The following is a 14553-nucleotide window of genomic DNA, read 5'->3' on the forward strand; positions in this document are numbered from 1 at the left end:
CATTACTCTTTTTATATTTTGTTTTGTATGAGTTTAGCCAGTATCTCAGAGATATCCTCCTGATGAGATATTTAATAGTTTAAAGAAAATATTAACTCTGGACAGATTGTAAAGCCAAAGGCAGACATTCAGTAATTATGAAAAGCAGCATTAGATCTATCAGAGCTAAAGCTGAAAATAATTATCTTGTGATGCTTGTGATATTATAGGGTGCCAAAGCATACAAAGAAATACAGAAAAATACAATTCATTAGTAAGTTTGTGACTGTTTTATATAGAGATTTGTGTTATAACTCCTTGAACTCAAAGAGGATATATATCACGGCATGTTTTCTGAATTGGAGTTCACTTAGAAAGAAGAAGGGGAGCCCAATACCTTCTCTATAACACATGTCTGAAGATAATATTAATGGAGACTTTCTTTTCTTCCCCCTCTCCTTCCTTCATATGGAGGTCACTTTATAGATAGTATTTTATAAGGTAGTCTCATGTCCCCTGTGAATGCTCATCATAGCAGACATTTTCAAGAGGATCATTGCTTCTTTAGCTGCTCCTCAGAGGCCCCTAACAAGTTAGTTGACTCAAAGAATGAAGAAAACAAACTTACCTTGCCAGCAAATGGGATCAGCTCTGTCACAATACCAAATTACCCTACATGCTTCAGCACCTGCTGCAATAAAAGACGACATAACATAATTGCTGTTGGAAGGAGATGTGCAACCAGGGACTACAGCAAGAGCTTTAGCAGCTGTTGGTAGTGAAAGTAAGTCATCTTCTATCTGGGCTCAGTGCTTTGAGAGAATCACAGAAATGACATTCTCCTAGAATTAGCAATGCTTTCCTCTGTAAACTTTATAGGTAAATACCTAAAAGGAGAAAGTTCAATAGAATTATTTTAATGGTAGTGAGACCACAAAAAGTAGTTGATAGTTTAATTTATTTGGTAATCAATCAGGTATTGGTCTCTAATACTAATTCTACTAAATTTGACTTTTCATGTGTTTGTGTCTAATTTCCATAATTGAGTCATAAGCAGCTTCAAGGTTGGCATGTGCCTGATTCACCTATATGTCACCAATAGCATCTGTCCTTTCAAATAGTGGAGGCTCAGTAGCTGCACATTCATTAGATTTTTGGTAGAAATAGAAAATATTACATGATTTTCTTTTATGTGTTTTTATTACACCCAATTTTGTTTAAAGGATGCAATCTGATTCTTCATTTTTCTAATACCAAGTCTTAGTAAAACGATTCCCAGCTGTGCTTGGAGTACAATAGAATATTTGCAAAGAACAAATATATGATTTGCTAAGCTTGAGATTTAAGCTAATATGTGAAATGAGGAGACCTACATTAAGGGATATTTTAAATAATAACTGCTATGATCCTACTCCAGCAGACTGAGAATATAGTTACATTACATCACTGATTAAAAAAACACCAAATTCATAATGTATTTCATTTTCTATTTCCCATGTAAGCAAGTGAGTTTTAAAATAAAACCCAGCTTCATTAGAAGTCAGATGGGTAAAAACAAATATCAGTTACTTCTTCTACCACTGCTAGATAAGCCTTTGATAGATTTCTTTGCTGGACGCTACTTCGCAGCTTGTGGTAGATCTGTCATTAAACAACTTGTTTTCTTACTGAGCTACCTAATGCTATTAGCATTAGGTCATCATCTTATATCTGTTAGCATATCATCTTTTATCTATTCAGAAAATAAATTATGTGTTTAGCTGCATGGGACACACTGGTATCTGAACTGTCTACTTGTAGCAGAAAAATTACATACAACCTATGCATCCAAACTCTCTTGTTGGCAGAAAAATTGATATAACAAATATTGGAATCTTTAAACGGCAGGACACTTGCCATGAATTCAAGATATTAGAAGTGTAGGCAAGGTTAATTAGAGAAATGTCTGAATTTGATTTCTCTTTTTCTTTCTTTGATTTGAAATGGCTTACTGTCAATAGAACTTTTAATTCACCCTGAGACAAAGCAACAGCTTTATGCCAGCCTGCTTAAAGATCACTTCTCTCTCAATTGCCTCATATACTGGAAGGTTAAGGCATTTCAAACAGCAACTGCAATAAAACTCAATAAGTCAGTCCTCAAAATAAACATGTCACCTTTTCAATTTCCCTTATAAAGTAATTTTGGGTCCTTTTACCTGCTTCTTCCTTCCAGTGCTGTAACACCATGTACATTTTGTCCCTGTCACCATAACTGGTTACTGCCATTGTGCACATAAATTTTTATCTTAGAGTATTGCTATATTATGTATATATATAAATTTATATATCTCATACATAAATAATATATTTATTATATATAAATATATATTTAAATTAACATAATTTAAATTTATATATTATAAATTTAGAAATATATTTTTATATATCACATATAATATTTATAAATATGTTTATATATAAATTTAAATATTCAAACAGCTTTTGTAAACTGTAAGAATTAAAATTGTTCTATCACTCTCTCTAGTTCCTGACATGTAATAGGTATTCAAAAATAATTTTTGACTAAATCAATGAATAATTGAATGGATCAGTAATTGCTAGTTTGGAGAGAAGATAGCTGTGATGTGGTGGGTGTTCAGGGAAAGGCTATGATTTAGAAATACCAGTGTCTGTTTAGGCAATTAAATATTTTGTTTTAGGATATCTTCAGAAAAACTAGGAGAACAGAAATACTTTGTCCTTAGTATAGAATACAAAGGGCGTGTGAGTGTGTGTGCGTGTGTGTGTGTGTGCATGCGTGCATGTGTGTGTGTATGTGTATGTGTATTTTGCCAAAGGATTTCAAGGGCATAGCCACTGGGATATGTTGCTGGGGTGGGGGTGGAGGGAGTGCATTTTGCAAAGCAGGTAAAATGTTCAGCCTAGAGCAAAAGAAGAAAACATATTTTTATGATTTTATTAATATTTAAATTTGTGATTTTCACAGATGACTCTGAAGGAATATTTGAAACAAATTTATTTTATTTTATTTTTTGGTAGTGGAAACAACACATGTTTCTTCTCTCACAGTCCTGGAGGTCACAATCAAACTGAGTCTTGTAGGACTAAAATTAATACGTTAGTGGGACTTTCTTCTGGAGGCTCCCAGGGAGAATATATGCTTGTCCCTCCTTTTCTTGGCTTGTAGCTGCATCACTTCAATCTCTTCTTCCATCCTCACTTCAAGTCTGTCCTTTCTGTATTCAAATATCCCTCTGTATACTTCTTACAGGGATGTATGTGATGGCATTTAGGATCCACCAGATAATTCAGATAATTTCCCAATTTTAAGATCCTTAATTTAACGTGGATGGAGAGGTTAGATTGGTGGATTATTCCTCTGCAGAACGCTTTTTGCTACATAAAGTATATTAGTTTGCCAGGGCTGCCATGATAAAATGCCACAGATTGACTGGCTTAAACAAAAGAAATTAATTTTCTTACAGTTCTAGACACCAGATGTCCAAGATCAAGATGTTAGTGGACTTGTTTCTTCTGAGGCCCCCTTCTTGGTTTGTGCATGGCTGCCTTCTCACTGTGTGACATGTTCTTTCCACCATGAGTGCTCATTCCAGGCGTCAGTGTGTTCAGATTTCCTCTTCTTATCAGGACACCAGTGAAATTGGATTAGGACCTATCTTAATGGCCTCATTTTAACTTAATATACCCCTTTAAGAGACCTATCACTTATAGGAAGTTTGCAATCAAAAATATAATTTCCATTCTTTCAATGTAGTCAATCCTGAGTATTTACAGGTTGAAATAAGCAAATTTATTTCACATTATACTGGCTGCATTTACAGCATTTACAGAATAGGTTTTTTTTGTTGTTGTTGTTGTTTTTTTTAATGTTGTAAAGGATTGAAGTAAATTCCTGGGAAAGATCTGAATTCTACATGTTCTTATTCCATTTTTACACAAAATATATGCTGACAATCTGTAAAAAGATTTAAGCGGTCAACACTAAACTACCAGCTTGACTGTTTATATAAGGTAAATGTACTAGCTTTTTTGTTATTTGGCTCATACAATCTTAACTTTTTATAAGAATTTTTGTCCTAAAGCCCAGTTTCTCTGATGAGTATACTTTGAGTACTACTTACCTGGAAGAGGTTGCTGAAGTTTTGGTTCATTTTCTACGATACTAAAGATAAAGCAGCAGTTAAAACTTTACAGACATTTCAAGTAGATTGAAGATGCTTATTGATTAGATATTTGATCTAAGTACACTTAGCCTCCATTGCTTTTCTATTTCTTGTTAACCTTAACAGATGGTACAGAATTCATTATGGCTCAGCCAGAATCACAGCAAATTTTCCTTGTCAGCAGAACAACATTCCTAATTCCTTAGAAAGTGAGTTAACTTTTAAACTCCCTTAGAAAAGACTTAACTTTTAAGAAGACAGCCATCAAAATGTATATCTATGTTTATTCAACATATTCTTCTCATTCTGGCATTCTAAAGGCAAGAGATAAATAAACAGCTCTATTATTCAACGACTGTTTGTTGTAAAACTGTTATGTCCTGGGGCAGGGTGCTAAGCACTAATATGCACAGGAAAAAAAAAAAAAGAAAGAGAACTTTGTCCCTAAGGGTATGTAATTTACTGTGAGATGCAAATATACTAACATATACTTTAACTATATTGTACTTAAGCTATGATAAAAATAAGAAAAAAAAAGGGATGGAAGAATGACTAATTCCTTTTGAAACAGAAATGAAGCCAAAGGCCCAGCCAATTATCTACTTATATCAGTATTATTTTCCATAAACGAAAGCGCCATGGTCCAAATTTTCTTGGTTCTTGCCTCTTTATTGCAAAAGAGAATAGGGTTACTCTTCATAAAAAGTTATTTAATGACTTTAAAACACCGTCATTTATTTTCTTAGTTAAAAATGAAATTTTATTTGATCTACCATTAGATGACTCATTAAGAAAATAAGACACCCAATGACATTTGCAACACAAAGAAAAAGCACAAGATTAAAGATATAAAGGTTGAAGGTGTATTTGATAAAATTTAGAAATATACTCCTATTTTTAAAAATTCTAATACAGAAAAGTAGAGACCCACTTAACTGTAAGAAAGACTGTTTACCAACAATAGTGGCAAATATTATCCCAAATCAGTAACTCTAACTGCATTTCAATTAAAATCAGAAACTAGACCAAAGTATCGTGACCACAATTGTTGCAATACTTGATTGCAGTAAATACAAAAATAAAATAACCTCTTGACTGCAAAATTTATGTTAAATTTTATAAGATAAACAAATAACTAATATGTGATAGGAAAAGTATGAGACAGAAAAAAGTTGCAATGTATAAAAACTACAACTAGATATTAGAATGCAGTATAAAGCTACATTAGTAAAATTAATGTGGCATTGATGTAAACTAGCAATAGACAAATTGATCAGTAGAATCCAGTCAGGTTCAAAAGCAGACTCCATTATATATGTGAGAATTTAATACATAATCATCTTGATTTTTCTCTTATAGTGAGGAATATGTGATTTGTTTAGTAAATATACTAACATAAATGGGCATTTCTGTAGAAGAAAATGCTGTATTCAAAAAATAATTCCAAAATTATTAAATAACATGTGAGACCAAAAGCACTTGCAAATTACAAAGATTCTCTCTAGTGTCTTGTTCAAAAAATGCAACTGGGCTAGGTATTTGTAGCGTGTGTGTGTGTGTGTGTATATGTGTGTGTGTCTGTGATGTATTATGATCTGAATGTTTATGTCTCTCCATATTATATGTTGAAATCTTACCCACAGGTGATAGTACCACGAGGTGAGGTATTTGGGAAATAATTAGGGGTGCTCATGAATGGCATTAGTGTCCTTATAAAGGAGGCCTGAGAGTGACTTCTCACCCCACTCCACATGTGAGAACACAGTTAAAAGGCATCATCTATGAGCTGGAAAGAGAGCCCTTACCAGATACCACATATACTTCAAATTTGGACTTCTCAGATCCCAGAATTGTGAGAAATAAATTTCTGGTGTTTATGGCCAACTCAGTTTACATTATTTTTGTTATAGCAGCTTGAACAGACTAAGACATAGTGTGTGTGTATATATACATATAAATATAATGCTATACATATATATATTTTCTGGGAAAGAAAGCAGAAATAAATGATATATAGGAATTATGAAATTTAGGGTACAGGTGAGCTAATGTAGATTCAGGGAAAAGAGAAGATGTAGAGTGAAGTACAAATGTTTTTATAAAGCATGATAAAATATCCAAGATATGTGTTATTTTTATGCCCTCATAAAAATTGAGTATGCATATATGTATGAATATTTTAAAAATATTTTTTAAATGATTTCAGATTAGAAAACAACTAAGTTACATTCACTTGCAATTAAATTATCTCTGTGAATATAGTTTAACCAAACATATTGGTAGGCAACGAGGACTATGGTTTCTGTAATCACTAGGGATAATTCAGTTCACAAATTTTCATGGAGTGTAGACCCCCACTAAATGAAACTTATACAGAAATGAGAAATATCTTTGAACTTACTATTCCAATCCTTGGCAGCTTATATGCATTAAGTTCATCATAACATTTTCTCAGGAAGTTAATCTCCATGGATAGACCTTGATGTTGAAGTTCAGCTTATACCCTAGATTAGCTCCTTACACTCTCTATCAACCATAGTTAGACATTAGAGCTCCTTAAAACTGTCACCTCTATTTGTTATCTCTGATTTCTTTTAGCAGTGTTTTGTAATTCTCATTGTAGAGATTTTTCACCTTCTTGCTTAGCTACATTCCTAGGTATTTTTATGCTCATGGATAGGAAGAATAAATATCATGAAAATGGCCATACTGCCCAAAGCAATTTACAGATTCAGTGCTATTCCTATCAAACTACCAATGTCATTTTTTTACGCATTTAGAAAAAAATGATTCTAAAGTTTTTATGGAATAAAAAGAGTCCTAATAGCCATCTTTTTGCTCAGGATTGCCTAAAAGCAATCCTGAGCAAAAAGAACAAAGTCAAAGGCATCATGTTACCTGACTTGAAACTATACTGTAAGACTGCTGTGACCAAAACAGTATGGCACTATTATAAAAATAGACAGGTAGACCAATGGAACAGAGTAGAGAAGCCAGAAATAAACTGCACACCTAAAACAATCTGATCTTTGATGAGTCAACAAAAATAAACAATGGGGAAAAGATTCTTCATTCAGTAAATGATGCTAGGATGACTGGCTATCCATATGCAGAAGAAGGAAACTCGATCCCAACTGTTCATCCTATACAAAAATTAACTGAAGTCAGATTAAAGGCAAATGTTAGACAGGGAAAATAACTAATGGGTACAAAACTTAACACTTGGGGGACAAAATAATCTGTACAACAAACCCCCATGACACAAGTTTGCCTATATAACAAGCCTGCACATGTACCCTTGAACTTAAAATAAAAGTCATATTAAAAAAATTAATGATTCTAGAAGAAAACTTAGAAAAACTCCTTTTCAGTATTGGCCCTGGAGAAGAATTTATGGCTAAATCCTCAAAAGCAACTGCAATAACAATACATTGATAAATAGGACCTAATTAAAGAGCTTCTGCACAGCAAGATAAACTATAAAGGGAGTAAACAAATAACATACAAAACAGGAGAAAATATTCATGAACTATGCATCTGACAAAGGCCTAATATCCAGAATCTATAAGGAACTTAAATAAATCAACAAGCAAGAGACACTCTATTAAAAAGTGCCAAAAAGACATGAACACACACTTCTCAAAACAAAACATACAAGCAGCCAACAAATATGTTTTTAAAATGCTCATAATCACTAATCATCAGATAAATGCAAATCAAAACCACAATGAGACATCATCTCACACCACTCAGAATGGGTTTTGCTAAAATGTCCAAAAGCAGCAGATACTGGAAAGGCTGTGGAGAAAGGAGGATACTTATACACTGATAGTGGGAATGTAAATTAGTTCAGCCACTGGGGAGAGCAGTTTGAACATTTCTCAGAGAACTAAGAGTTAAACTGTCATTGGATCCAGCAATTCCACTACCAGGTATATACCCAAGGAAACCAGTCTGTGAATTTGGTCATTCTACCAACAAGACACAAGTATCCATATGTTCATCACAGTGCTAGTCACAATAGCAAAGGCATTTGCTAGATGCCAATCAATTCTGGATTGGATAAAGAAAATGTGGTCCAATCAACTCTGGATTATATGACATTTTCTTTATCCAATACTATGGAACCATAAAAAGAATAAAATCATATTCTTTGCAGCAACATGGATGCAGGTGGAGGCCATTATCCTAAGTGACCTAATACAGAAACAGATAACCAAATACTACACATTCTCATTTATAACTGGAAGCTAAACATCAAGTACATGTGGACATAAAGATGACAACAATAGATACTGGGGAATACAAGAGGAAGGAAAGAAAGAGGCAAGGGGCTGAAAAACCACCTATTGGATACTATGGTTGCTACCTGGGAGACGGAATCATTCATACTTCAAACCTCAGCAGCATACAATATACTTGTGTAACAGTCCTGCACATGTTCCTACTAAACCTATAATAAAAGCTGAAAAATTAGTGAATAAATCATCTTTAAAAAACTGTCATCTCTTTAAAAAAAAAGCATCCTGATGCTTAACTCTTCTGCTTTGAGGATTGCACTAGATAACACATATATAGCCCCTAGCAGAGAGCTTGGCATAGAGTGAGTGCTTAATAAATACTAATTATTCCTATAAATAGAGCCTCACAATGTAGAGTGGTAGTACAGTATTATAGCGGTGAAAAGCACATTCCAATGTTTGATTGGATAGGATATATATATATATATTTTTTTTTGCATAGAGAATGGTGAAAGAAAACTGTGAATCTCTCTTTCAAATGTTCTTCAATAGAAATTCACTTATCACTAAGAAACACCTCATTTTAGGTCTGCAGCAGAATCAGGTCTGAGAGATGTTTGCTCTGACAGGATATTACAGTCATTACTGAGATGTCAGAACATTCTGCATTGGAAAAACACTCTAGAAGGGTGAGTAAATGAGAGAAAAAGAACTCAGAATTTTCCCCTTTTTGGCTTTCATTTAGTTCTTTTTTTTTTTTAAATCCAAGTCTGATATGCTGAAATGACACATTTTGATTAATATATCTTGCTTACTATGTTCTGAAGGTGAGAGAGAAAGACAGAGACAGAGACACAGAGAGATAATCTAAATGTAGCTGCTTGAGATATCTGCTTCAGATATCAGGGATTCCTATATTATATTGTTGTTTCTCTTGTCTCTACCTCTTTTGACAGAAAATGGCCAATCTCTTTTTGATCTGTGGGTTTATTCTGTATCATTAGTGTACATTGCAATGTAAACACTCTGTATGAGATTTCTCTATTACCAGTAAATTTTACACTTCTTGAAGCAGAGGTGAACATGGGGAATGGTAACTGTACTGGAAGTTAGAAATTTCTGATTTTGCGTATCTGAAAATATCTAGCTATATGTCCTTAAGGAATATCGTTTACAGTTGAGGCTCCTTGAATTTATGTTTACTAATATAATTTTCAAAATTGCATTTCCAAGATGTTATAATGTTATAATCCCCATTTAACAGGTAATGAAGCTGAAACTCCGATGAGCTAGGTGATCTGTTCCAAGTCACATAGTCTCTGAGTAGCAAACATGATATTGGTATCTATCTCTGTCTAAGGCCACAGTCTCAGGTATTCTCTTGGCAAACTGAGCTACCACTCCCCTACACTTAATTTATCTTAAACAACAAGGAGTAAACTAAATGAACTGTAAAATCTCTTTTTAAACTATAATTTATGACTTGTATCCATAAAATTGGGTTATATTGACTTCTCTGAGAAACGTAGAAAAAGAGGCTTTGCAAAACAATGGAGGAATAGGATAGAAAATTTAGGACATTTAAAACAACATAGGCTCTTGGCTCAGCATGACCCGCTGCAATCCGTGGAGGAACGGGTCATCAACCGATTGGACCAGTTATTTGACAACGAATCAGACCCCTTCGAGGTGTTGAAGGCAGAGGAGAACAAGAAAAAAGAAGCCGGCGGGGCGGCGTTGGGGGCCCTGAGACCAAGAGCGCAGCTCAGGCGGTGGCGCAGACCAGCTCCAAGGCGGCAGGCAAGCAGCTGCGCAAGGAGTCCCAGAAAGGCCACAAGGACCCGCTGCCCCCCAGCGTTGGCCTGGTTAACAAGAAAGAGGAGATGCAGCCGCCTGTGGCACTTAAGAAAGAAGGAACCAACCCAAATGCCCATCGATGATAGACTGGACAGGGAAAATGTGGCACATATACACCAGGGAATATTATGCAGCCATCAAGAAAGATGAGTTTGTGTCCTTTGTAGGGACATGGATGAAACTGGAAACCATCATTCTCAGCAAACTGACACAAGAACAGAAAATCAAACACTGCATGTTCTCACTCATAGGTGGGTGTTGAACAATGAGAACACATGGACACAGGGAGGGGAGCGTTACACACTGGGGTCTGTCAGGGGGAAATAGGGGAGGGAGAGTGGAGGGTGGGGAGTTGGGGAGGGTTGGGATGGGGAGAAATGCCAGATATAGGTTATGGGGAGGAAGGCAGCAAATCACACTGCCATGTGTGTACCTATGCAACAATCTTGCATGTTCTTCACATGTACCCCAAAACCTAAAATGCAATTAAAAAAAAAAAAAAGAAGGAATAAGACGAGTTGGAAGAAGACCCGATCGACAACTTCAGGGTGAAGGGAAAATAACTAATAGAAGACCAGAAAGGCGACCACCTAGTGAATGACGATTTGAAAAGCCACTTGAAGAAAAGGGTGAAGGGGGCAAATTTTCAGTTGATAGACCGAATATTGACAGACCCATTCAAGGTTGTGGTGGTCTTGGAAGAGATCAAGGGGGCCGTGGATGTGGAATGGGCAGAGGAGATGGATTTGATTCTTGTGGTAAATGTGAATTTGATAGACATAGTGGAAGTAATAGATCTGGCCTGAAGCACAAGGACAAAAATGGAGGTAGCGGATCTCACAACTGGGGAACTGTCCAAGACAAATTACCTGACTTGGATCAATAAAATATCACTGAGGAAACACCTGTAGCTGAAGAACATCATCCAGCGGCTGACACTGAAAATAACAAGAATGAAGTTGAAGAGGTAAAAGAGGAGGGTCTAAAAGAGATGACTTTGGATGAGTGGAAGGCTATTCAAAATAAGGACTGGGCAAAAGTAGAATTTAATTTCCAAAAACCAAATGAAGGTGCAGATGGGCAGTGGAAGAAGGGATTTGTTCTTCATAAATCAAAGAGTGAAGAGGCTCATGCTGAAGATTCGGTTATGGACCATTATTTCTGGAAGCCAGCAAATGATATATAATGTCTCAGCTAAAGATCAATTTTGGAGACCTTGGCCACCCAGGACATGGTGGCAGCAGAGGACGAGGTGGACGTGGGTGTGGTGGGTGCCCAAACCTTGACAGCAGGCCAACAAGTCAAGTGCTTCTGCTCCTGATGTGGATGACCCAGAGGCATTCCCAGCTCTGGCTTAACTGGATGCCATAAGACAACCCTGGTTCCTTTGTGAACTCTTCTGTTCAAAGCTTTTGCATGGTTAAGGATTCCAAACGACTAAAAATTAAAAAAACAAAAAAAGAGAGGCTGTCATTCATACCATTCATACCTAAAGACTGAATTTTATCTGTTTTAAAAATGAACTTTTCTCGCTACACAGAAGTAACAAATATGGTAGTCAGTTTTGTATTTAGAAATGTATTGGTAGCAGGGATGTTTTCATAATTTTCAGAGATTATGCATTCTTCATGAATACTTTTGTATTGCTGCTTGCAAATATGCATTTCCAAACTTGAAATATAGGTGTGAACAGTGGAAAAAAAAAAAAGCACCACAATCTGGTCTTGGCAATGTTTTGTTGTCCATGATCTCAAAAGCAAAGGCAAGGAAAGCAAACATAAATGGAGTGTATCAAACAAAAACCAATCAACACAGCAAGGAAAACAATCAACAGAGCGAAGAGTCAACCTAAGAGAATGAGAGAAAATATTGACAAACCTAAGATGTTTATATCCAAAATATGTAAGAAAGTCAATGTTCTTTTTCTTTTCTTTTCTTTTCTTTTTTTTTTTTTTGGCTAAGATCAAGTGCAAAATACTTAAGAAACTACAACAAAACAAAGCAAAAAAACTCAATAGCAAGAAAACAAATAAGTTGATTAAAAAATGGACTAAGGGGCTGGGCATGGTAGCTCACACCTGTAATCCCAGCACTTTTGAAGGCCATGGGAAGTGGATCACTTGAGATCAGGAGTTTGAGACCAGCCTGGCTAACATGGTTGAAATCCATCTCTACTAAAAATACAAACAAAAATTAGCTGGGTGTGATGGTGCATGCCTCTAATCCCACCTACTTAGGAGGCTGAGGCAGGAGAATTGCTTGAACCCAGGAGGTAGAGGTTGCCGTAAGCTGAGATTGTACCACTGTACTCCTGCCTGGGTGACAGAGCAAGACTCCATTTCAAAAAAAAAAAAAAAAAAAAAAATTGGACTAAGGACCTGAATAGACCTATCTCAAAAAAAAAAAAGACATTGAAATATTGAAGTGACCAAAAGGTATATGAAAAAATGTTCAACTTCACTAATTATTAGAGATATGCATATTAAAAACACTATGAAATATTATCTCCCAACTATTAGAATAGCTATTATCAAAAAATGAAAGATAACAAGTGTTGGCAAGAATGTAGAGAAGATGGAACCCTTGCTCACTGATGATGGAAATATAAATTAATATAGCTATTATGGAAAATGGCATGGAGATTCCTCAAAAAATTAAATATAGAACTACCATATGATACAGCTAGTCCCCTTATATATAAATCCAAAGGTAATGAAATCAGTATGCTGAAGATATATCTGTATTCCCATGTTCATAGTGGCAATATTCACAACCACAATGATATGAAATAAATGAGTATCCATAAACACACAAATGAATAAAGAAAATGTAATATATGTACACAATGAAATATGTTGGGGAGGGATAACATGGGGACAAATGCCAGTATAGGTGATGGAGATGGAGGCAGCAAACCACATTGCCATGTATGTACTTATGCAACAATCCTGCATGTTCTTTACATGTACCCTAGAACCTAAAGTTAAAATGCAGTTATATATATATAAAGAAATATTATTTAGCCTTAAAAAAAGGAAATCCTATCATTTTTAATGATGCAGATAAACCTGAAGGACATGATGCTAAGTAAAATAAGCCAGGCACAGAAAGAAAAATACCACATCATCTCACATTTATGTGGAATTTAAAATAGTCAAACTCATAGAAGCAGAGAGTTGTATTGTGGTTACCAGGGGCTGAGGGTTCGGGGGTTGGTTTCTCAGACGTTGGTGAGAGAGTACAAAGTTTCAGTTAGAGGGAATTACTTCTAGAAATCTGTTGTACAGCTTGATTACTATAGTAAATAATACTGTACTATATACTTAAAAATTGTGAAGAGTGTAGATTTTAAATGCTATCAAAAATAAATAATTATGTAAGGTGATGAACATTTTAATTAGCTTGATTTTGTCACTCCATAATGTACACGCATATACCAAAGCATCACATTTTATTACATGAATATATAAAATAAAATAAATATATATGTGAAAAAAAAGCAAGCCTGCTTTCAGAGTGGCTGTTTCTCTTTTATTTTTGGACAATTGAGCATTTCAAATAATTAAAATATTATTTAGAAATGTTACTTTTCCTTTTCATATGTTACATAAAGCAATTGCTATTAGTTGAAAGAGGACATTAGAATAACCCTACTTTGGTACATTTTTATACTAAAATCCACAGCTGAATGTACAGTCCTATACAGTGGTCTTGCAAAGGTTCCAGGAAACATAAAAATTGGGGAAAATTAATAAAAATATCCAGATTTTCTAATGAAAAGAACACGAAAGTGGTTATATTAAGCTTTGAAGACATAGCACACAATTCAGTTCCTAAACTTGATTAGATTCCCTTATACAGTCTGAGAAAAAGGAGCCTGAAATGGAAGCAATTACAGAATACAGAATAAAACTATTTTTTAAAAAGCATCTTTTATGTTAGGAAAGGTCCTGAAAGGGCACCATCAAACTATAAAATACTTGGCTGCCCAAAGTAATCCCATAAGAAATAGAGCTTGAATTGAGGTAAGAAAAAAATGAAAAATGACTTTATCTTACTAAAAATATCCTGTACAATAAGAGAACATTGTGTGAAAGGAATAACAGCTGTAATCATATGTTGCATAAGATGTTTTATTTCTATATTCTGTCATATATCTACAAAATGGTTGTAAGTACTGGCATTTATTTTAAACTTTCAAGAAATTATTGCCTTATTCTTTTTTATCCCTCCATGTCCATTTTAGTTAAAAGACTACTTATGATTATATGTAATCACATAATAGAGGAA

At 34.8% G+C, this 14553-nt stretch overlaps 1 pseudogene; it reads left to right on the top strand.

Annotated features, from left to right (window-relative positions):
• Positions 1-9056: 9056 nt before the first annotated feature.
• On the top strand, positions 9057-11971 carry LOC116560386 (annotated as a pseudogene).
• The last annotated feature ends 2582 nt before the right edge of the window (positions 11972-14553 follow it).

The sequence above is a fragment of the Sapajus apella genome, unplaced genomic scaffold, assembly GCF_009761245.1.
Source record: "Sapajus apella isolate SASKATOON/1434 unplaced genomic scaffold, GSC_monkey_1.0 scaffold26, whole genome shotgun sequence".
Taxonomy (NCBI): domain Eukaryota; kingdom Metazoa; phylum Chordata; class Mammalia; order Primates; family Cebidae; genus Sapajus; species Sapajus apella.